Source organism: Corapipo altera, unplaced genomic scaffold (genome assembly GCF_003945725.1).
Source record: "Corapipo altera isolate COAL_440 unplaced genomic scaffold, ASM394572v1 45, whole genome shotgun sequence".
In the NCBI taxonomy this organism is placed as follows: Eukaryota; Metazoa; Chordata; class Aves; order Passeriformes; family Pipridae; genus Corapipo; species Corapipo altera.
Window position 1 is genome coordinate 15653126 of NW_020884877.1, and position 24065 is coordinate 15677190.

General features: G+C 36.5%; 1 long non-coding RNA gene across 1 annotated transcript in view; it reads left to right on the forward strand.

Annotated features, from left to right (window-relative positions):
• The first annotated feature begins 1639 nt into the window (after window positions 1-1639).
• Window positions 1640-24065, forward strand: part of LOC113944165 — a 28426-nt gene continuing 6000 nt past the window's right edge. Inside the window, exons 1-2 of the long non-coding RNA XR_003526600.1 lie at window positions 1640-1682; window positions 2533-2626. This is a non-coding gene — a long non-coding RNA (uncharacterized LOC113944165). The remainder of the gene's footprint in view (window positions 1683-2532; window positions 2627-24065) is intronic.

Genomic DNA, 24065 nt, shown 5'->3' on the forward strand with positions numbered 1-24065 from the left:
TTTACAAAGAACTCAAAAAAAGGAAAAAGTTCACCTTTTTTATGCTTGTAGGTAACATGTTAAAGCCCCCTGAATTAAGAAATTATGGGTATGTTTCTACAGAAATACTAATTGTCTATTTATCCGCATAGGACTTGTTGAGCAGGCTTCAGGTGAGAATGAGGAAAACATTCCATATTCTGGTCAGGGTTGATCCTCCCTACTTCACCATTAGTACTGGGGTTGTCTCTGTGTCGAAAAAAAGAATTACTTTGTAATACAAAGTAACAAATACAACACAAATACACTGTATTACGAAATGACTTGAGGATTACAGGTTTGGACTTGATGATCTAGGGGTCTTTCCCAACCACTGATGATTCTGTGATTCTATGAAGCAGTGATGTTAAATCATCTCTTCTGGCAAAATGATGCTAGTGGGAGGAATATCAGTAATTTTGGAAAATAAGCTTTAACAAGGAGGGGGAAAAAAATAGAAAAAATGGTTAAAAAAAAAAGTTGAAAAGGACAAGAGGAACTGTTTAAACACGGAGACTAGGAACCAAAAGGGAAGCTCAGTTAATGAGTCAAGAGACAGACAGCTGTGAGTGCTCTGAGAGTCTATCATTTCTCTCTTATGCTAGCTTTCTTGAGAACTGCAAAGAATGGTAGAGCTGAAGTATACGCCTGTTTAGGAAGTCGAATGCATTTTCAGTGCAGTGATATAATGTCCCTTTGTTGTTGTTGTCCCCCATTTCCCCTGAAGGCAAAACGAACAATAAATTACAGAAATGTCTCTAGCAGAGTTTTCCTGTCAGTGTTCTAGGAATCATGACTTCTACAGTTTTTTCTCCACTTGCAGTTCAGACTTTTAACCTATGATACTCGTTGTGAAGGGAAAATACTGTGTGACAATCTATTTACTACTCGTATAGTCTTCTCCTTTCAGACGTTCTTATCTACCTCCATGCTCAACTTAAAATCCTCCTATCCAGTTGTAGTTGCATTTTACTTTTGCTGGTACCAATCAGCCTCTCCTTCTATAGTAAAGACTCTCCTGAGTTTACTCTGAGTGTATTTTAACTGTCGTTTAAAAACAGAAATCATGTAAAAGCAAGTGTTCTCTCAATCTATTTTGTCTCTTCAAACATAGGTGTCAATATTTTCCTTCATTCTGGTCTAAAGAAAATAAAAATTAGTGGAGTTCAAAGTCTATATCAATGCACTTGTAAGGGCTCAGATTGCCTTTGAAAGCCAGAAAGTTCAAAATGTATGATTCTTAGCATAGTAATGTTATTACCAATGTAAAGGTAGAGTTGAATCACACAACAAAAAGTAATGTCATGTTAATGTCATTGGAGTGTATATTTGAGAAATAAGTATTTCTGATTTATTTTGTAAAACTGTAGTCTTAATCTTTCAGTAATACAGATTTCCACATTTAAGCTCTTCAATTTTTAATAAATGGAATAGGAAAGGGCTAGAAGATGCCATTACGTTTCATGAAGGGCTTAGGTCAGCCTTAAATGCAAGTATGCAATGAAGTATAGAAGAAACTCATTTTATCTCTCCTTATTGAGTATTTCTAATGGTTTTATTGGTCTAGTATGAATCAGTGTGATTAAGTAGCATTAATATCTTATAGGATTTTTTTTTTCAGTTCTTTGATTTCAGATTACCTGTATACTAAAAGTACTGCTTGGGTAGGTAGTCCAAATACTTCTCTTTTATACCCTTTATTCTTTCTTAGTTGTCCTTCATGTCAGCAAAGAACCATTCTGATAACCTGATTTTGTTTATATTAACCCAATTTAATTTAACCCTCTTGTAAGGGTTTCAGGATGAGATCTTGGGCTTTACTTTGGCTTTTCCATCCACTAATTTTTTTCTGGATAATAACTATCTACATAGGTTTTGAGAAACAAAATTTAGGATTTTTATTAAAAAGACAGGATGTTGAGGCTGACTCCAGAGATAGGAAACCAGAATCACTTGATATTGGCAGCCCAGATCTTCCTGTGCTTCCTATGTGTATTTCAACCATAGTAGAAACTGCATTTTCCCTGCAATGTTAGCATTGCCCTCAGAGTGATAGCAGTGTTCTGCTCTGTGCATGGTGACAGCATGTGTTACAGTGGCCAGGCTCTTCTCTACGGTAAAGAAGTTCTATTTTCTGGTCAACGGAAGGGAAAATGCATTTCTTGTTGTTTCATAAGCAGAAAATCCCACTGGTAGATCATCTAGGGTAGATTCAGAAGGTAGTTCCAGTTTCCTGGCTAGGAATCAGCCTAACCACTGCAGGTGTGCTGGGTTGATTTGGCCTGTGTCTGATCCTGACCATTGTCTCTGGCTCTGTCCTGAAGTTGCTACTTTACATCCTGGCTCTTGGTGCAATTGCTCGTGCCAGCCTTACCACAGTGCTGGTTTCCAACTCGCTTTCCCTTGCAGAGCAGATGCCCCCTGATGCTCTGTGCATGTCTTTTGCTCTTTCTTCTCCCCTACCCTTTTTCTCTACTCCCTCTTAACTCCTTCACTTTCTCTTCTGCTTAACAGAGAAGAATGTTAAGCTTATTGAACATGAAAGGACTCTGTTAGTGGAGAAATAATACCTGAAATGGCTGCTTGCCACACGAGGATACAAAAGAGTGTAAGTTTCAGTTTAAAAGAACAGGAGTGGAATGTATTTTCTAATGATTTCTGTCTGCTTTCTTTCTGTATGTGTAGTTCTTGATAAACATCTAGGTAGAACTCTGGGGTATGGCAGACAGTTTATGATTTTTTTTTGTCATATGGCAGTAGGAATAAAGCACGCTTACAAGTGGATCTTTACCTGAAACATCAGAGTTTTCCAGAGACCCAGTTTAGGTAAGGGCTGATCCTTCACATACACTTGGAGAACACTGAAGTCTCAGTTCTTACTGCTGTACTTATGAAGTACACCAGTGGGTATGAACCGAGGAGTGGGCAGAACCGAGAAGCCTCATTCCAGATTTGCTTATAAAAGTGTATTAGTAATAACTTTAGGCAAGTAATTTGTGAACAGTAACTCAGACATTAAATCAGTATCTAAATAAGTCTTGCTGAAATTAGCATTTGCTTATATGGTGTGATTATGCAGATAATGGGGGGCACAAGCATACTCTCTCTACATAGGAATAATTGTTGCTATATTTATTTTTCCATGTGCAGTTATTAAACTCAGAAAGCATTGATCTTTTCGTCTCTTAGCCTGTGCTGACAGTGAAGATGTTCTGGACATCCATGATGTGATTCTCTTAGAGGTAGCTTAGCTACCAGCACAGTGAGATTAATCTGCATGAAATGTTTAGTTGCTACAAGCAGATCTCATCTTCTAATGTAGCATGCTCCAGAGGAAATGTGCTTTAATTCGTAGAATAGGAATAACATTCATTCCCAATCACATGTTGGAAGTGGCACTGTGAGAATTAACCAGTCAATGTTTCTACAATACTCTGCTGCTGAGGGGGATGTTATTGGCTGGTAGGTGTGATTCCGAGCTATGACTAACAGCAAAGCATGGTTATTATTCCCACTTTACCATTAGGGAAGAATAAATTATTTTAACATGTTCTCCACCCACAGAAACTTTTCAGTATCTTTTAATTTGCATGGCATTTTACAAACAGCTTTTTAGGAAAATCAAGAGCATTGAGGAAAAAGAAACTTAGTGCAAAAGAATCATAGTGCGTTGCTGCCACACCCAATTGAAATTACAAGTCAGAAAGCAATGTAGCTGTTAAGGAATTAAAAATGAAGGTAAGCATCTATTTGAGGGATGCAGTACAGACCAAAATTATTATGCATAACTTCCAGTCTCTGAGACAAGCAGCGTTCCAACAGAAAGAAAGGGAACAGTTCAGCATGGAGAGGCAAAATCTGAGAGAAGATGTAAAGGTTATTAAAGCTAGCTAGAGAAAATATTCTCCAAGTTTGCCTGCTTTGTTTGAGCTTAAAGTTCAAATGTGATGATTTAGGGGGACACCTAATCTCTTTTCCTTATTAATACTTGTCCTTTGAATGAATATAACTTGAAAAGTCACAGTAATTAAGACCTTCTGTATTAATTCCAATATTTAATTTTCGTATTCTTAGAATTCAAAGAGCTTGGAAAATCTTGGAAACTGCAGCAGGAAAGGAGCAAAAAGTAGAATTCCTCATAACTAATGAGCAAAGACTGAGCCAAAAAAAGAATGTTTGAGCTTTGCAGTCCTATTTGATTCCCAGACTAGTTTTATGCCAACCCACTATAGTTTAGAACAGTCTTGGAGATATTCTAAAGTCATCCAACACTCCCTAAATAGCAGCCTTCCACGAGAGAAGAGAAAGTCCAGCATTGCCCCTTGTGCTTCCTGTACAGGGGCTGGGGCCTGGTGTAAAAGTACCACCTTTGTGTCTGCCAGAGGGCCTCTGAACCAATTCTGCAATCACAGGGAATTCTTGGCTGGGGAAATCTGGTTGGTTTTTGGTCTTCGTGTGGCCAGAGCATCACAAATGGATTTAGACAAACTGGAGGGACTGAATGTCTCAGTCTAGTATATGTATTCCATGCATTTTGTGCTGTCTTGTTTGGAAATAAATCCAGGTATGTACAGGAGGAGCTGATCCAACATTACTTTATTGCCAGAGCTCCAGCAGCTTGCTTAATACTGTGTAATATTTTATGAGTTACCAACAAATTCATTGGTGGGGTTGTCAGGCTAACCATATGGTTGGCTTTAGAGGAATGTACCAGTTGATTTGTTGGCTCAAATTTTTGATTGATTAAGACATTTTCAGTTAGCTGACCTTCAAGTTTGGTTACCAGAACAGCCTCCAGACTTGCAGTGACAAACACCTGAATCGAACTTAAGTTCAGCAATTTACCTAAAAAGTGTCAAGTGAACAGCTATATTAGATCACTGTGGAGATTTTACTCATCTCCCTGGGGAATATTCCAAGTGGGACAATGTTGTGTTGTACTTCAGAGACATTAGAGACTTGGCTTGAGGTTTAACATGCTTTTCTTTACCATATTTCTGTGGTAGTACATAAGAGGACATCATTCATGCAGTGTATCAAAACATAATGGATTTATTTTGACTTTCTGATGTAATGCCTCTGTAGCTCCTCCAATTTACCAGCATTAGTGTTCTGACTACCAATTTAGTTTCCTAGTTGGAAAAGAGGATCAAAGAGTCTACACCACAACTTTTCTTCTTGGTCCCTACCCATTCTGGCACTCAGACTGAAAGTGAAAATGGGAGTAGTGAAGACCTTGCTCTTGTTCTGTGGTTTCACTTTTACTATCCCTCTTCTCTCCTCTCTGGTGTGTTTTGTAGACCCCTGAGGGCTGCTACAAGTTGCTTTACTTTTCCCTGTCCTTTTGGACCCCAAAAGAGAGAGGACACCATTGTCTGGTGGTTACCAAGATGCATTTTTACATGATTTGAGACCATTGTGCTATCTGATATAAATGGCCTGACTGAACCTGTTCTCCAGCCACCTGAGCAAGGCTTTGTATTTCATGATTTTATGCACAGCAGCAGCTTTTCCATCAGTTAAACTCAGTGCCAGTTTGCCTTCATGTCATCTGAAAAAACGTGCACATAGCATAGGATTCTACTGTATTTAAGGATTTTTTGAGCTCCAGTATTGATTTATTGTAGGTAAATGCCACTTCAATATCAAAAGAATCATATTGAAAATTAAAGGTATTATTACAAGATCTGGTGGGAACGGTCTTGGACAGCTGAGATGTATTTCAGATAAAACGTGATTTGAGTTGGCTACGGTAGAGATGCTGTTAGAATCTAGTAAAGTAGAAAATACTATTAATATGAGTGAACTATTGCTTCCTTTTGGCAATTCAAACACATCAGTAATGCGTATTGTGAAGTTAGATACTACATCACTTGCCAAGTGTCACTTGGCACTCTTGGAAATACTTGGAGATCTGCTGATTTATTAATACATTGTCTGCTGCTTTTTATATGATCAGTTGCCTGCTCTCCTTGAATGTCTAACAGCCTTCTGGGAATTAATGCTGTATTTCTACTCATGCTAATCAAAAGTTGATATACAAAGTATTTCTGCTGTCAAAGGAGCCACAGGGAACAAGAAACACTGAACATGATGATCTGCCTGTGAGTCAGCTTTATACCATCTCCATTTTTGTTTTTTCCTCTTTTTTTTCTCCCTCTCTAACAGTAATCATCAAAAAGAAATTTTTCAATTAATTATTATTTTAAAACCCAAACAGGAAGTAAATATGCATTTTGAAAACAAGAACAAGAGGCACCTGTTTCTATTTCATCATCTAAAATTTTGACACTTTCTGGTTAGGGCACTTTCTTATAGGCAGATAGCAGACTGCAGTGATTTTGTCTGTGGAGAATTCATTCATAATTCCCTGCTTCATAATGCTACTCAGTTAAGCCCAGTTATTGCTTTTGAGACATTTTGTTCATGTAGTAGTTAGAAAGTGCATTCTAAAATAATGATAATTTTTCCAGTTGCCACTCTTTTTTCCTACAGTGCACTAAAGATAGCCTTTCACAAACAATTTTAGTCAACCTTGCAGTCAGTAACTATTCAAAATACTAGTTTTGTTTCTGCTTTGGTGTTGTCTTAGTGGCATTAGCTTTTCTCTGCAGAGAGTCATTAAATTTATTAAAAATGTTCTATTTTATGCGGATCAAAACTGATATAACAGTAAAAATATAATTTCTTTTAATAGTGAAATAGTAAAATAGTTATATTACTGTGAATTTTTTCCTAATGTTAATTATGCAGAAGCAGGTTCAGCATAACATGGATCATGTCTGTTGTTTCTCTTGCATTTTAACATCAGTTTTTAAAGCCTTATGGTCCCTTAAATTAGACAGTATTCTTTTTTCTTTTTTTCCCTAGCACTATTCAGTGTTTGACATTGGCTTAGTGATAAACCTATCACTTATGTACATTTACAAGCACTGCTCTGTTACAACCCAGTCCTACCAGGTGTTTTGTATTTCGGACTTATTTAGCCATACCTATGGAATATTTAAAATATTATTTCCCTACATGAAGGTGCAATTTTAAAAACAGCTAACAAAATTTACTATTTCCTCCTCTTTATGTTGTATTTTTAGGTTTTTTTTTTTTGGTCACTGCACAAAACGAAAGTTCTGTCTAAAAACTAAACTTTGACACTGGCCAGAGATTGCCTTCAAATTCCAATGTTAGATTTTAACCCAAATATAAGACATATGACTCAGAAAATTATTTGAAAATGTAGTTACGAAGTTGAACATAAATGCTTAATTAAATGGGTTCAGTTCTTGCAGAGATTATTTTTTAAAATACCTTTGAAAATTGTTTTTTTTCTTCTCTCCATTCTTCCTTAGTCATCTTTAGGCCACCAACTGAAGAAGAAAAATAAACTTGACAGACTTTTCATTTGATTCACAGAATCACAGAAACAGATAGGTGGAAAGACCTCTCATAATCGAGTCCAACCTTTGACCTAACATGAGGACAGTTCTAGGATTTGTCCATATTCTGGGTCTCTCCTACTCTCTTCTTTGGCAAACAGTAGTTTTTTGTGGCTTTTTCACTATTACTTTACTCACTGGAGGTTGGGAATGCATATAAAGCATGTTGTGTGTGAAGTAAGAAGGTGTTCAATGATCACCTTGTCCAGCATTTTTAATACTCATTTTCTGTTTCAAGGGCTGAACTTAAAATAGTTCCATCTTGGTCTGATGATCTTCACAAGTTACAACTAAATATGATGTATTTGGCCTTTGAAAGTATAGTTATTTTTGTATTTATGCCACCTGGTCAGTATTTTTGGTTCAGTTACAATGCAGTGAACTTTCTCTCGGTAAATAAATGTAGAAGAGTATCTCATTTGTGAAACTTTTAGCTTCCTTTGTCAGTTATGACCAGTTAGGGAACCTACAGTATAGGGGTATAATTAGCTTTGACAGATACAGAATTAGACTTTGATGTATTATCTTATTTGTATTTATTGGTCAGTAATAAATTTGGACAATAAATCAGAAAAGGGTTTCTGAATGTTATAGAGTAGGCTAAGAGGATGAGGAGACTTCAACATCTTGGGTCAGGACAGAGCTTGCTAAAATGATGAAAGAGATTAGGTTTAGGAGGGAAGGGCTCATGAAGCTGAAAACTAAACTCATACCTAGATCTCACAATTACTAATAGTATATATAATAGTGTGGTGTGTATGTTGTAGACCTATCCTGCTTGTACTTGATTTTAACTATATGACTAATTCTCCTATAGAACTACTTTTATATTTAAAAAGTAAGCACACAATTATTTTATCATGTCTTTCCACCTCAGAGAAAGACAGCTGGGCACTGTGGAGCATCTCATTCATATTGGAGTGTGTGCAGCCCAGCTGGTTTTAGAAGCATTTGGCTAATGCTTGGATGTTAGTAATTAAGGCAATGTAAGGCCAGTGACGAAGAGTAGCCTAACAGAAACTTGCAATGACATATATTAATTACTTGCAAAATAAATGTTTGAAAAAAACTGTACTGAATGAAAGGAAATGGCTACTTGCTAAGTTCAAAACAAATGAGTTCACAGATTTAAAAGGCAGAAAAAAGCAGCTTTTAAAAAGAATCAGAAAGTAGAAACACTGGCCCACCTAAGAGATAGGTACAAATGTTTAAACAGAACCACTACAAAGAAATGAAACATTTTTATATCATGAAGCAGAAGTAGTTCTGTGAGTAATGGAGTTTAGAGCATGTACCTTTGCAACAGAAGTCCTCCACTGACATCATACTCATTGAAACAATAGTTGTTACATAATGAAATGACATAAAATGGTACCAAAACAAAAGATTTATGGCAAAAATACACAAAATTCAGTTACAATGCATTTTAGTTCCTATACAACATATATGCTTGTGGAAAAACATTTTCTTTATTTGGTCTAGACAGCAACTGTAAAATGGAATGCATCAAAAGATCGTTAAGTTTTCTCATCTAATTAATCTAGAAATCAGGGAGACCTTCAAACTAAATTTTCAAGGGAGCATGAGCTCCTGACACGAAGAGAAAGTAATGGTTGTAATTGTTGCTTCTGTTGAATCTCTTTTATCTTCTTGAGATATACTTTTGTATATATAATGCCAATTTCAGAAAAATAAGTACATCAGAATATATGTATTGTATCCAAAAATATATATGTTATATTAGAAATATTCTGCTCTGCAATTTCTCTCTTGTTGAACAAATTCCTGCTCTTTCTACTTAAATAATACTATATTGGAAGCTGACTTTCATTTCAATGTAATTTTTATTCATAACAAAGATGGTGTTCAAAAGAACTGTAATTTTCTTTTGAAGTTCTTAATTTTCTTCTTTTTTTCAGAGAGAGTTGAGATATAAAAATAGAAATGCATTTAATGGTGCAAAATGCCTAGGGGCTTACAGCCTGCAATTTAATGTTTTATTCATAATTTCCCACAATAATTTTAGTTACTTGTTGATCTTCATGCAATTCTTTCCAATATTGTTTGGCATTTAAAATTAATTACACAAACTTTTTTTCTGGATTTTCAAGGTCAGTTTTCCAGTCATAAATCTAGATATCCATATGCAATTCACAGTGAGCATTTCTTGCAAAGTGCTCAAATACATGAATTATTTAATACTTCAGTTGTTCATCTGTTTCTGTTTGTGAGAACTGCTTCATTTCTGTAGACACAGTAATGTCCTTGATTTGATTTTCATACATATTAGTCTAACTTAGATGCTGGTTTTGTGAGATACCTTAGGTTGAAAGCAAACAAAATAATTGTGAAGTCTATAAAGGAGAATCTCCCTTTGCAACTTTACCTGCTCCACAATACTTAATTTCCACTGAATTTTCACTTGGACAAATCAAATCCTGTTCTGCTGCAGACAATGAGCCAATGATGTCTCATGTTCACATGGCACTGCTGTTGTGTCTGTGTCTCTGAAGTGCTCTTATGCTACATTTTCCAGCAGACCTCATAGGATATTTTAGTCAACCAAATTCTTCCTTGGATCTTTGGAAATGTTGACTGTCTCAATTTGTGACTATTTCTCACAAGAGACCATGACAAAGAAATCTGATCACTGCAGTTAATGTACATCAATTCATATCGACTTGATCTCTGTATACTTTTCCTGATACAATTTATTTCCTTTTTTGTCTTGCAGACTGAAATAAATGTCCCATCTATAGATGAGTTATTTTTGCATAGCTTTTCTTACATTAGATCTTTGTAATATTCGTTCTGCTCATATTGCTTTTTTACAAGTGTTTTCTTGCTCTGTATCTTCTTCTTAAATATTTTATTAACTTCTTCAGGTTGTCCAATTTTAAATATTTCTAGAAGTTTAACATACCACTTGGGCCATGCAGCTATTTGGGAGTTCCCATTTACAGCTGGGCAGCAAACGTACTTTCAACTAGACCATCTATTTTAGGGTGTGCTTCTCTGACCTTCAGTTTCCATTTAGCAGTATTTGAATTCTACCAAGGGAACTCGTTAGTACACATCTGTTCTTTGGTAAGGGTAGTAGTCAAACTACCTCATCAAGGAAGGTATAATATTCTTTTTTATTTAAGTATAACATATGCTTTATGCTACAGGCAATACCAGTTAATCAATTACACTTAGTACATATCTAATTGTGCGTCTTTATATTAGGTGAACAGTCAAGAACTGTCATGTTTAGTTTGGCCTCTCGTGTTTATTGAAAAGAATAATGATAACATTTTAAGAACAAAATTGAAGAATTTATTTCAGAAATTTTCTCTAGTTGCTAATAAGCAACACTAAAGTTACCTGTTGCATCTTCTAGAAAATTCAGCTCCTTAAAAGCAATGAAGTGAACTGTTGAGAAGCACAAAATGTCTACAACCTGATAAGAAATGTATTTGCTTTGTCAGATATATATGCATATTTAGTTACAATGCAACTACCTTAGCTACAGAACATGGTTACTTTAATGCTAAAAGGAAAGTCATTGTGAAAAATAACACTTTCAAAAGAGTGATTATTTCCATTCAAGACTGGTCTATCTTAACAGCATGCCCATGAAATTTATGGCTGTTTCTGCCCTGATCTAGCTTTGCTAATACACTCATTTCTGTGCTCACTTGCCATCCATCCTATTTCTATTTGTCTATTTAGCCATCCATTTCATCTGGGCAGAACTGCAGACAAGCAGCTCTGCTGGGCATGCTGCCTTACCTGCCATTTCTGTAGTAGCCTAAGACCAAGAATCCTTGGTGAAGCATAATTGTAAGATATTCTATGTCACTGTCAGCAGTTATATTTTACAACTATTCATTATTAAAATATAACTTTCATTAACTGAATATCTGAATATGTTGAAATAACAATATGAAAGGAAAGTATGAAGTATTGAATAATGACCCTAAAAAAATCAATATAATTTCTTTTTTGTTGATCTAAGCAGCAAAATTTCCTTGGGGTTATGTTGGGTGATAACCTTTCAAGGACACAAAATTAGGAATGTGTTTCTTTGTCATGGGCAAGATTCCATATGTACAATGAAAGAACATCGAGACTTAGTTTCCTCCTAGATCTACAACTGAATGAGGATTTGGAGAAGGGACTTCTGGATGATGACATAGCATTCACATCACAGAAAGACTGGTATGAAAAAACTTACATAGCTCTATTTAAAGAGTGCTATATTTAGGCAGGGTCAGGTACTTGGGATATTAACGTTCCCTTTCCCTCCTTTTAAACAGGGAAAGCAGAATTATTTGGGTAAACAGAATACATTGTTAGCAGCCAGCCTGACTTCTGCAGGCAAGTCTTATGTTTGACATTCTAGCTGGTTTTTTATGGCTATGCAGTTGAGCATCTTAACTATTCTTAGAGTTGGAGATTTCAAGGAAAGACCATAGTGGCAATTTTCTGTGATGTCTTGTATAAGACAAAGCATACTTTCTATATGAACACCACTAAACCGTAGTCAAAAAAGTTGTAATTACTTAGAACAGTTCTGTTTATCGTAACATTGAAATGAAGTAGTCTTATTTCCATCCCTATGAATTCATGTATGAAATATGAACAACTACACAAAACTTGTCAGAAAGGTGCTTTGGCAGAATTTACCTGAAAGAGCTAAATTATCTGGGCTGTATCAGTTGGAGGTAAACTGCAATGGCAGAAATAACTGTCTAAGGATAAGAAGAAGTTGGTACAATATTGTATGTGACACATTAAGTAAAGATGAGATTATTATTATTTATTATACAAGTGTTTGGTTTTTTCCCTTTTTCTTTTTTTTCCCTTTCTCCTTTTTCCCCCTTCCCACCTCTTTTCCAAATGTGATAATAGTGAAGTTTCACATTGTTGAGATGTTGAGGATGCTAAAGCTGAGGTGGCTCAGTGATTATCATTTCTTTGATTAAAGTGTGACTTGTTTAATTGTTATGTTTATAGTATTATTTTAGCTCTGTAGTAAGTATACAATTCTCATATTTCTGCCTTTCCTGGATGGAGAAAATTGAGACAGAAGAATAACCTGTCATTCTGTGTCATGCAGTGAAGTGTATCCTGGATTTCGGGGTTTCAAGTAAACAGTTGGGTGTTAATCTTGTTTTGTCATAGCCAATTCCTGTCTCATAACTGGAGGTCTGAAAGTGATGTTAAAGGTCTTTCCTAACAGGAAAACACATTAGTTAATCTAATAAGCCTTCTGCTACAAATATTTTTTGAAAACCAGTTATGAAATCTAAGGCTAACCAGAGCCATATAATCTTCATTCAGTGTGAAACTTAATCTAATCAATGATCTATCCTTTCCCTGAAAAAATGATCAGGGAACATGTGAACCCATAACTCCTTCCTGAATTAGATGCTCAGTCATAGAATGCATTTCAAAGTACCTTTAGCAATTGAATAATAGTGAACACATGGTAAAAAGAAACTAATCGTAACAAGAGTAACTGCTGAGAATAGAGATTGGAAGATAATTTGAAAATGACACTAAAACAAAAATAAAATAGATCTTAAAGCATCAGCAAGAGAACTTTAATTCATGTAAAATAGAATTTGCTCCATTTTCCATAGAGAGCCATGAAAATAAAGTTGAAATCTGTGACATATTTCATTAAAATGCAGCATATGCTTCCTAAATTAAATTTTGGTACGGGAAAAATGTCATTGTGAGCTTTATATGTAAAATTTTACTCTAACTCATTTCTAACAGCAGAGCTATAAGGCATTCTAATAACAGATTCTTCATTTTAGCAGTGCAGCTTTCAAAATGGACAAAATACACAATACTACCTAATTTTGTAATTAATTCAAGGTCTTTGTGTTGTCTTTTGCACAAATACTTCCAGAAAATAAAGTAATTCTGTAAAGTAAGATGGTGTGCAAAGTCTTTTGAGTGTTTACATGGTAGAGTAATATAAATTTCTGCTCCTATTTTAGATTCTTTTTGATAAAGTCCAAGTGCTGAGACAGATGTGTGAGGGCTGTTTACTCTCTCATATGTTATATTTGTACCACAAATATATTGAATATGTTTGTGATGGTTTTTTTGCCATCTGTTTTATTGGGGAGGAACAGAACAGTAACTAGCAAATGTAAGATAGAATCCAGTTATCTTTCTACTCAGGAGAGGCACTTACCCTGCCAATGTGAAACCACAGGTGCCAAGGCAGATTCTGTTTGTGTTCCTGGCGAAATCTGTAAGTTCTCATATCTGCAGTGATGGTGCATTTTGATAACAAGAGGTGCTCTAACTTTCTGGTTCTGATTCCTAAAGCATAGGGAGTGTTTTATTTTTCTTCCAGATTGTGTGTCACCTACAGCTTGCAAAGGTCAACATTTTGGATGTTTAGGAATGAATTCAGAGTTTGTAGCCTAGCTGGAGAATAAAAGGATTATCATTGGCTCATTTCTTCCTTTTTCTCTTGGAGGCTGCTCTTAGTGAATGTATAGTAGCTGCATTGTCCCTGCACTTCTCTGAAATATACCAAACACTCTAAAGAGCATGTGACTGTAAGGATCTATGCAGAAAGAAGCCTATCTAAAGGTCTGTACTGCATGCTGATGGGTTTTTTTGGGTTTTGGGTTTTTTTTGCGTTAAAACTAATTTTAAGGATTACTTACTAGAACTAGAGATCAAAAATTGTCATCAAAATTGAAGTCCTTAAGCCTTTCTGCATGGTTTTCTTTGTAAGAAAGTGGCCCAGGGAGGTATAGTACAAAAAGCATTTCCCCTCCTGTTACTAAAAATTAAAAAAAAATAAAAAATTAAAAAAAATTATAAAGAGAGAGAAAACAACAGAGAGAAAAAACCCAATGAACATGTATAAAATGCACATCACTAGACATAAGGGGTGTGCTGATTGAAATACAACTGATGCAGAAGGGCTAATCAGTCCTTTGTGGCATTTGTAGGGTGCTTCCTGTGAAGGGAAGAAATTACTACGCAGGGTATACAAATCCTATAGTATATAATCCAACTTAATTGTCTACCATGCATCAGTGCAAGTCTGACATTTCATTTCATTTCATTCACAGCCAGATTTGATAATTCATTCAACATATATTAGTACATAGGTAACTGTAAGCAGAGCTAAAGTTAGGACAGGATTGCTATTTTTATAGAATATAAGAATTATTTAAGGGGTTTACCACAGAATATAGTATATTCAGAGAACAGTTTATTTAGGAGGAACCAAGTGATTGCTAGATGTCAGTTTTAATCACGGCTGAAGAGTACTAGAACAAGGTGCATAAAACAGATGCTGTTACCCTTTCACTTTCATCTTCTTTGGTTTTGGGCTGTGTCATCTTCCATGTCATGGCATAAATTGGAGTCACTGTAAGGCAGATAAATTACATGATTTGGGGCCTGCACAAAAGATTCAAGATCACTGTAGGGACCCATCAGGCCTGAAGTCCTACCCAGGTTCCCTCTAAGCTGTTCAGCAATTAGTTGGCACCGATATATGCAGACTATCTAGTTACCAAGGATTATCATGCTAATGGTGATCTTTACATGTTAGCATATTTTTTTGCCCTTGATGGAATATACACATCTGTAATATATCAGCAAATGTCTCATGTTTTTGTTTGCGCTTTTTGGTTTTTTGTTTGTTTGTTTTTGTGGTTTTTTGTTGTTGTTGTTCTTTATTTTCTTTAATAATATAGCTATTTGATTAAGTTTGTTGTTGTGAGCCAGTGGGGTCTTCTTAGATGATTAAGTAATAATTTTTAATAGTACTTACATATTTTTCATAAATTAGGAAATAATAAACCCATGAAACTACAATTTCAGAAAAGGGTTATTTGTTAAAAAATACTATTTTCACTAGATTTTGTCTACAAAGCAGAAAAAGAAACAAATTTTCAAATCCTAAAAGATTTTAAACTGAATGAGAACAACATATAGAATAAACCTCTATGTGTACTTTGGGTTTAGTTTATCAAATCACAGCATAACTTTAAATGGAAACAAAGAGGTCTCACGTATTTTAGTGGCAGACAACACACCTATAATCTTAAGTAACACATAACTACTTACAAAAAATAGTTCTACACACACACACACATATAAATAAAATACCTTAACACACAACTACTTATAATCTATTGTAGAACAATTACTAAAACTTCAGTGTGTTGAACTGGAAAGGAAACTGGTGATACACGGTTAGTGCTATTTATAAAAGCAGCCTAACAGTTGTGGCTTTTACAAGTGTAGCTTTTCCCATCTTCATACACAATGTTAGCAGTTGTATTCACAGGCTTTAGAAGGTTGAACTTAATAGTAGAGCTAGATCCTCATGTATGGGAAGGACAGTATACCCCCTTGGAGGTTGTTAATATAATATGCAGTAGTTCAACAAGTCTTATTTCCTTTTAAATTCAGTAGGTAGTCATAAAACTCTGTGTTTTTTGTTAAAAAGTATACTTTTTCAGGGACACGTGAATAGACAACGTACACTGAGGTAGTTGCAGTTGAGTAAAATGAAGGTTTGGCAAGGTCAGGAGGTCTTAGGAATCCAGGCAAGGCTCAAGGCATGGCTCCTGTTTGAAATCTACAGATTAAGAGGTAGCTTGAAAATTGTTAGAATAACTATGGCTTTCACCACAATCAAATTCTTTTTGTTACTATTTTGCAAAAGAACTGACCCAGAATTTGAAAGCTCATCTGTAAGTATTATTTGCTAGTTTTTCTGTGAAAACATGAGGGTGGATTACTCTTCCCCATAAAACCTAATTTAGTATAGATGAAGTCTTATGACCACATGCTCTCTGTCCTTCCTGGTCTGGTTGGCTTGCCTAGAAGCTGATCTGCATTCTAGCTAATCAAGATGCTTCGCTTCACCTCCCTTTTGTCAGCAGACAAAAGCTCATGTCAGGAAAGCTTTCAGAGGTAATCAATCCAGAAAAATAGATCAGCAAAAGGAAAACACGGTGAATAAATATTTCATTGCACTATGTAAGCCTGTTGTTTTAAATAGCAAAACAAACAGCTTAGGCTGTTTTCTTTACATATTTTAATTATTCATTATTTTGTATACAGACAATATGTATGTGTTCATATGCAAGTATCATTCCAGCATTTGGGTTGATTAGTGCAGTGTCTGAAAGCACATAAGTTCCTTGAACCTCATCATGTTTTGGTAACTGCTTCCCAGAATGCAGTGATATGTCATCTCAATGTATTAATGTACTCTCACTAGAGCATCCTTTCCCACTAACATTATTATGGCTACAGAAATTTGTCCCACTTTACTGAATTCAGATGTGGCCATGGGCTTGGCAACAGGGGTTATACAATCCCGACATCCTAAGTAATACGGTAGATGTTTGAAACAACTTTTTCCCTGGTTTACACTACTAGGAATATCATTCTCAAATTGGGAATCAACAGTGAACATGCACGTGTGCCTTATATTTAGCACAGATGTTTCTCTGGCCTGTAGGAGACTATTGTGTGGGTCTGCAACTAAGAGGAACATTTATTTCCCAAGAATTTAAAAGCAAAGTGTCACACAGTGAGTGACTTCATGGCAATGTAATCTGATTATGACAGTAGCAACTATGGGAAAGTAAAAATGGAATCAAAGTAATTATTAATGCCTGTGGAATAATGGCTTGTGTTTATTATCTAATTGTTCAATAAGAGTAGAATCAGACCTAATTGTAAAAAGACAGGAGCTCTGAGTTGAGACTTTTTTTTCCTTCCTAAAGGAAAACATAAGGTACGTGCACACATTCTCCTTTTCCACATTTTTGTCAGATGTGTTGAATATTTTTATGATGTTCCTACAAGCAAGCCACTAGGCATAAATAAATTCACAGTGAACTGCATGCTTTCGTTTCACAAATCTTGAGTAAGAATAATTGGAATGAGTAGCCATGTACTCACACAATGTACAGTTAGATCCCCACAGGCAGCATTTGTGACTGAATACATGCACAATTGTATATACTGTGGTCATATACTGTGACAGTTTTGACTTGTCCTACTCATAGAGCAGAATTGCAGCTATGATTCCTTTCAAAGGTTATACCAATTCCTTAAATTATAAACATTACATTTTAATATAAATACTCTGGTGGCTGTAAAATACATTGCTATTTTCTCTTTTGTATATTTTATCACTACTTTAAACTAAGATTTTTACCTTTTGCATAAAATTTTAATGAAATAATGAAACTAACTTTTTTCATTGAGTTTGATCTTTGAGCAATTATTTGCTTTTACTTCCATTCACTGGTCATAATTTTAAGATTTCTTCCTGTGCTCTTTCCCAATATTGTTGTGAGTTATTTTTTGATTATTACTAAATGAAGGAGAGGTAGTTCTAATTTTTGTTTTCAGAAAAAGATTCAACCATTTGAGCTTTCTGTTTCAATGCTCATTTCATGTCTCTCTTGATCATTTTTTATTATAACTATGGTAATTCCAAGCAGACTAGAAGTATGTACAAACTCATTTGAATTACAAAATTGACTGCAGCTGTGAAACTGTACTGTAAAAAGACATAATTTAGAGATTGACAATTTTTTCTGGAACTATATTTCCGTTAATGTTGCTTTGATTCTAACAGACGTCTTGTAGAAACTCCTATAGAATACCCATTTAAGTGTGACAGCTGCGGTTCCTTTTGAAACATCAAAACTCATTTAATTGTAACTGAGTTACAACCAGTTGATGACTGGTCACCAGTGGTGTTCCCAGGGCTCAATACTGGGGCCAGTCCTGTTTAATATCTTTATCAATGATCTGGAGACTGAGGGCACCCTCGGTTTGCAGACAACACCAAGTTGGGAAGGAATGTAGATTTGCTGGAGGATAGGAAGGCTCTGCAGAGGGATCTGGACAGGCTGGATTGATGAGACAATTGCCTGAGGTTCAGCAGTGTGAAATGCTGGGTCCTGCACTTGGGTCACAACAATCTCAAGCAGTGCTACAGGCTGGGAAAAGAATGGCTGGAAAGCTGCTTGTCAGAAAAGGACTGGGGAGTACTGGTCAGCAGCTGGATGAACGTGAGCCAACCTGTACCCAGGTGGACAAGAAGGCCCATGGCATCCTGGCTTGTATCAGAAATACTGTTGCCAGCAGGACCAGGAAAGCGATTGACTCTCTGTATCTGGCATTGGTGAGGCTGCACCTCCTGTGTCCAGTTCTGGGCCCTTCAGTACAAGAAACATTGAGGTGCTGGAGCGTGTCCATGAAATGGCAGCAAGGCTGGTGGAGTGTCTGGAGCACAAGTCCTATGAGGAGTGGCTGAGGGAGCTGGGTTTGTTTAGCCTGGAGTAAAGGAAACACAAGGACAACCTTATTTTTCCCTACAAATACCTGAAAGGAGGTTGTAGCCAGGTAGGGGGTCAGTATCTTCTCCAAGTACCAAGCAATAGGACAAGAAGAAATGGACTTAAATTGTGCCAGGGGATGTTTAGATTGGATCTTGGGAAAAATTTCTTCATGGAAAGGGTTGTCAAGCATTGGAAAAGGCTGCCCAGGGAACCGGTGGAGTCACCATCCCTGAAGATGTTTAAAAGACATGTAGATGTTGCACTTCAGGATATGATTTAATGGTGGACTTAGCAGAGCTGGGTTAACAGTTGGACTGGATGATCTTAGATGTCTTTTCCAACCTAAATTATTCTGTGATTCTATTCAGTTGCTTATTTGGAAAGTCCATTAGTATTTAGAAAGCAGGATTTCTTTTTAGTTGAAAGATGAGGATGATAGAAAGAAAAACATCTCCATTCTATATTTCTAGAAAAAGATGAGATGGCTCTGACCTCTGTACCAAATGGCACAACTGAACTTTAACTAAATCCTCCATGATCTTTTAACAGCTCAAACTCTTAATTGATGGCTGTGTTTTGATGAGAGGTCGAAGTAAATCTTCTACACTGAAATATTCAAAGGAAAATTTTATCTTCTACTGAAATTAAAGTGTTTGTATTTTTGGTAGCTATGAAGGACTCAGCTTTTGCTCTGCAGTGTTCAAGTCCATCTGGTTTTATGTTGTATGTTTTTAAGATTTCTGATCAAAGGATAGTATTGACCTTGGGTCATGGCAAAGGTGGTATATAAAGGATATTGTATATATGACTGTGGTATTTGTGCTTAAAGGTGAAGAATACTACCTTCTCTAAATATGTGTGATAAAAACCCCAGGCTTTTCTTGTTGCTTACCACTGTAAGTTGACTCATGTATTCTTGTCATGCATTACAAGTATGTTCTCCAGGGCACTTTAGAAACATTTACTTGCTGAGTGGATGGAAGTAGGATTTTATGGTCATTTGAGGAGTTCTCCAAACACTTTTATTTTCATGTGTCTTAGTCACACAAGAAGAGCCATTCTGTTCAATAACACCATATTTCTGGCTTCATCTGCTTTCATTGTACTAACTCCTCTTGTAATGTGAGTTGTGATGTACATCCGGTTCCAAGAAAGCGTTTTCCTCCTTTTACAGCATAAGAGGTTTTTGGTGCCACATGTGACTTGATTCCTCACAGAAATTCAGCAGATTCTACTTTGGCAGAAGATGTCAAGCAGATAGTTTCAGCATGGTTTGAATTTCAGCAAGGACAAATTCTTTGCAGTTAAAACAGTCCAAGACATAGTGTTCATTTATATTATTATAAATTCACGCTATTTTATTACTGCTCAGTTTCAACACGTTTGATGGGATTTGACTATTGAGAACACCAAGGATGTGAACACTTGATGGATGAATTTTTGAAATTTCCCCCAGATCAAAAAAAGTCTAGCAACCTAATTGGTACTTTTTCTAAGCTATATTGGTAAAATATACATGCAACTTCAATATGCATACCATCAAACACTTGAATTCTTTCACATTTGAAACACGTTATATTCTGTTTGCCTTATCATCCATTTTGAATGAACTTCCTTCCAATATGTCTGACTGTCTTCCCAGACTCAGAAACTATTTATTAAATCCTTCAAACCATCTTCTACTACGTTCCCTCATTTTGGCTTGCCTTACGAACAATATATCATACCATAAATTCAGTTTTTAGCTACTACCTCTACAACGTGTTTCTTTTATTATACTGAGGGCCATCATATTTTTATACACAAACTATTTTTTGAGCCAGTGACTATTCAGGGATAGTTCTTACTCCCACCAACTGTCCTGTTGCATTGTGCAAGGATTTGTACGTGAGCAGCATGCCTAAAAATGACCGAAATGTATTGCGCAGTGGAAATTTTCATTTTCCCCCCCTTTTTAATATCATCATAAGGTTTTACTGCAATAGTATAGGCATGTGTGTTGCACTCCTTTCTACCTTGCCTCTAACAGGAAACTATATCTTCTTCCATATTGGCATTCACAGTGTAGCAAGTTGTTGATGAGAGACACTCACGAGGAGTTTGGTGAGCTTGCAATGTTGTAAATAGTGCTGGATGCTTATGAGCATTCAGTGAGTGTTGTAGGGCCTGCACCTATATTCCACTGCCATAACTCATGGCACTCTTATCAAGAATACTTGACAGTTACATTTGGTTAGGGAGAAATGAAGAGCACTTGAAGGCCAAGGACTTTGTGAAACTGGGAAAACAACCTGGCTGGTGCTTTGCATCTGGGGATTCTTTCATGACTTCTGCAAGGACAATGGTGAGACTGTTCATAGTAATTTTCCAACAGAGGTTTTTAGTGAACAGAGTGGCTTGCACTTAGCCTCCATGAGGTGGAACTGAGAGCTTAAGGGTCACATATCCCCTATTCCTTTACTCACGACAATCTGTTAGTTCCCCAACAATTTTATGCTGTGCCTGAGGGCTTTGATCTATGCTGATGTGGACCTTGTATGTTACTTCAGGGGCAGTATGTTTTTCACCATTCTTGCTGATTATATGAAAATGGAGAGAGTGACTGATACACCTGAAGGTTGTACCGCCATTCAGTGGGACCTTGATAGGCTGGAGAGTTGGGCAGAGAGAAACCTAATGAGATTCAACAAAGGCAAGCATAGGGTCCTGCACCTGGGGAGGAATAACCCCAAGTATCAGCACAGGTTGGGGGCCGACCTACTAGAGAGCAGTGCTGCTGAGAAGGACCTGGCAGTCTTGGGGGATGGAAAGTTGTCCATGAGCCAGCAGTGTGCCCTTGTGACCAGGAGGGCCAATGGAGTGCATTGGAGGAGTGTGGCCAGCAGGTCAAGGGAGGTGATCCTGCCCCTCTATTCGGCCCTAGTGAGGCCACATCTGGAGTGTTATGTTCAGTTCTGATCTCCACAGTTCAAGAAAGACAAGGAGCTACTGGAAAAGGCCCAACAGAGGGCCACAAAGATGATCAGGGGTGTGGAGACTGTGGGAGCTGGGCCTGTTTTGTCTTGAGAAGAGTAGACCAGGATGGGATCTCATTAGTGCAAATAAAGGTGACTGTCAAGGGTGCCAGACCCTTTCCAGTGGTGCCCAGTGACAGGATGAGGAGCAATGGCCATAAACTAAAACATGAGAAGTTCCATCTCAACATGAGGAAGAACTTCTTTACATTGAGGGTGGCAGAGCACTGGAACAGGCTGCCCAGGGATGTTGTGGAGTCTCCCTCTCTGGAAACATTCAAAACCCACCTGGACGTGTTCCTGTGTAACCTGCTCTAGGTAACCCTGCCTTGGGAGCAGGAGGCTGGACTAGATGATCTCCATTGGTTCCTTTTAACCCTAACAATTCTGTGATTCTTGGAAAACACCGACTACATCAATGTTAACAGTGTATTAGTCCACTGGATTTATTCAACCTGACCTTATCATATCAATACCTGTATTGACTATCCTCCGCTGTTCTCATGCTCCCCCTTTTATTTCCAATTGTAGCCTGATGAATTGGCTATATAGAAAGTCTTTGATTAAAGCAGCTAAGATATTGCATATAAACTATCACTCTTGCCCTGAAGGTAAACTTACACATTATTTCCACTTGAAAAAAAATTGTCTCTGAGAATAACCAGGAAGGGTTAAGGAAAGTGAAAGAGACTTATTGTCAGTGGATTTTCCAAATGATGTAAGATGATTATGGGCTTCAGAGATTTGCACTAATTAGGATCTTTATGTGAGTAAACGAAAAATGAAAATGTTTCTGAACTCCCAATTATTTATAGAGAAAAAACTGTATTCTGTTTTCTCTTAGAATATGTCTAGCCTTAACATGACAAATGATGCAGCTCACAATTTTCTTATGACACTGATCCAGTTAGAATCTCTTCAGAGATTATTACGTTTATCCAATACTGAGGGGGGGAGAAAAGGATGTAGAAACCTCAGCCAGAAATCGATATCCATGATTAAATGATGGAATTTATTCTGCTAACCAAAAGGCATATATCCATTCAAAATTCTCTACTTAGTGACTGTGGGACATGAGGGGCCTGTGTCCTAACTCAGGTACAGAAAGTGAATTGTCCCGAGGAGTGAGGAGGTGTTGATTTAACTTGTTGATTCAGTTGCTGAGGTGTGATGATCGACTTGAGTCTTAGACAATGTATTGTCTGAACAAGGACTTTATGCTGTTTATCATTTGTGGACAGGCCTCATTTGAGATTGGGTCTCCAAATTCAAGAGGATTTAATTGCCTAGTGTATTTAGGTGTTTTCAGAACTTTGGTAGACATCTCTGTGCATCTTAAAATAGCTAAATACCTTTGTATTGTTGTCTAAAGAAGTGTATGTGACTCTAGATGGAGTTGAGGGCAGAACTGGAAATGGATCCAAGATCATTCAAGGCCCAGTCCAGCACATCTGCACAAATCATCCTTCCTCTTGAAATTTATTCAACTGTGTCACAATTCTGTGCTCAATTCATTAATTTTTAAAAACAGGTACTGTATACCTTAGAGTGAATTTAAGATTTAATATCTTATAATTTATTGATCACATTGAGATCTTCATTAAAAACACTGGATTGCCCTGAGTGTGCCCTTAAACTTACTTGAAACCAATATGTTTTAATAACTTGGCATAGTTGCTTCCATTTTCTCCGGTGAGAGACCAATTTTATATTCAGTAGGTCTACAGTATTATTCAAACAGCTCTGCACTCCACTGACAACACTTGTAAACAAAACAGTACAGGAGAGAGCATTTCTTCAGACAAGACAGTCTATGACAATAGTAATAATTTTCAACAAATGCACATCTAAGCAGATGTCCACAGAGAACATCTAAGTTTCTTTTAAAAAATCTGAACACATTCTGTTTTTACAAATGGTGCAGTGTTTCACTTGCCATTTTCATGCCTTCAGGTTTAATTAGAATGCCCCTGACAGTACTTTCAGTATTTTAAATCTCCTTTAAAAATCTAAATATACAAAAAAGTATAGTTTACATTAATATAGTTTTCTCAGGAAAAGCCTTCTGTTTAGAGAAAATTAGGCATAATCAGGTACTGACTGTAGACAAGCCATGATAAGTGTTTCTGACAATAAGCATTGAAGATTCAATTATTGTGATATTAGGAATCTGAAAGCTAGGTATAAAACAAAGAACTTCTGTTGTCAGGGTCAGGTGATAGCCTAGATTCAGCTTGCTAACATCTCCTTTT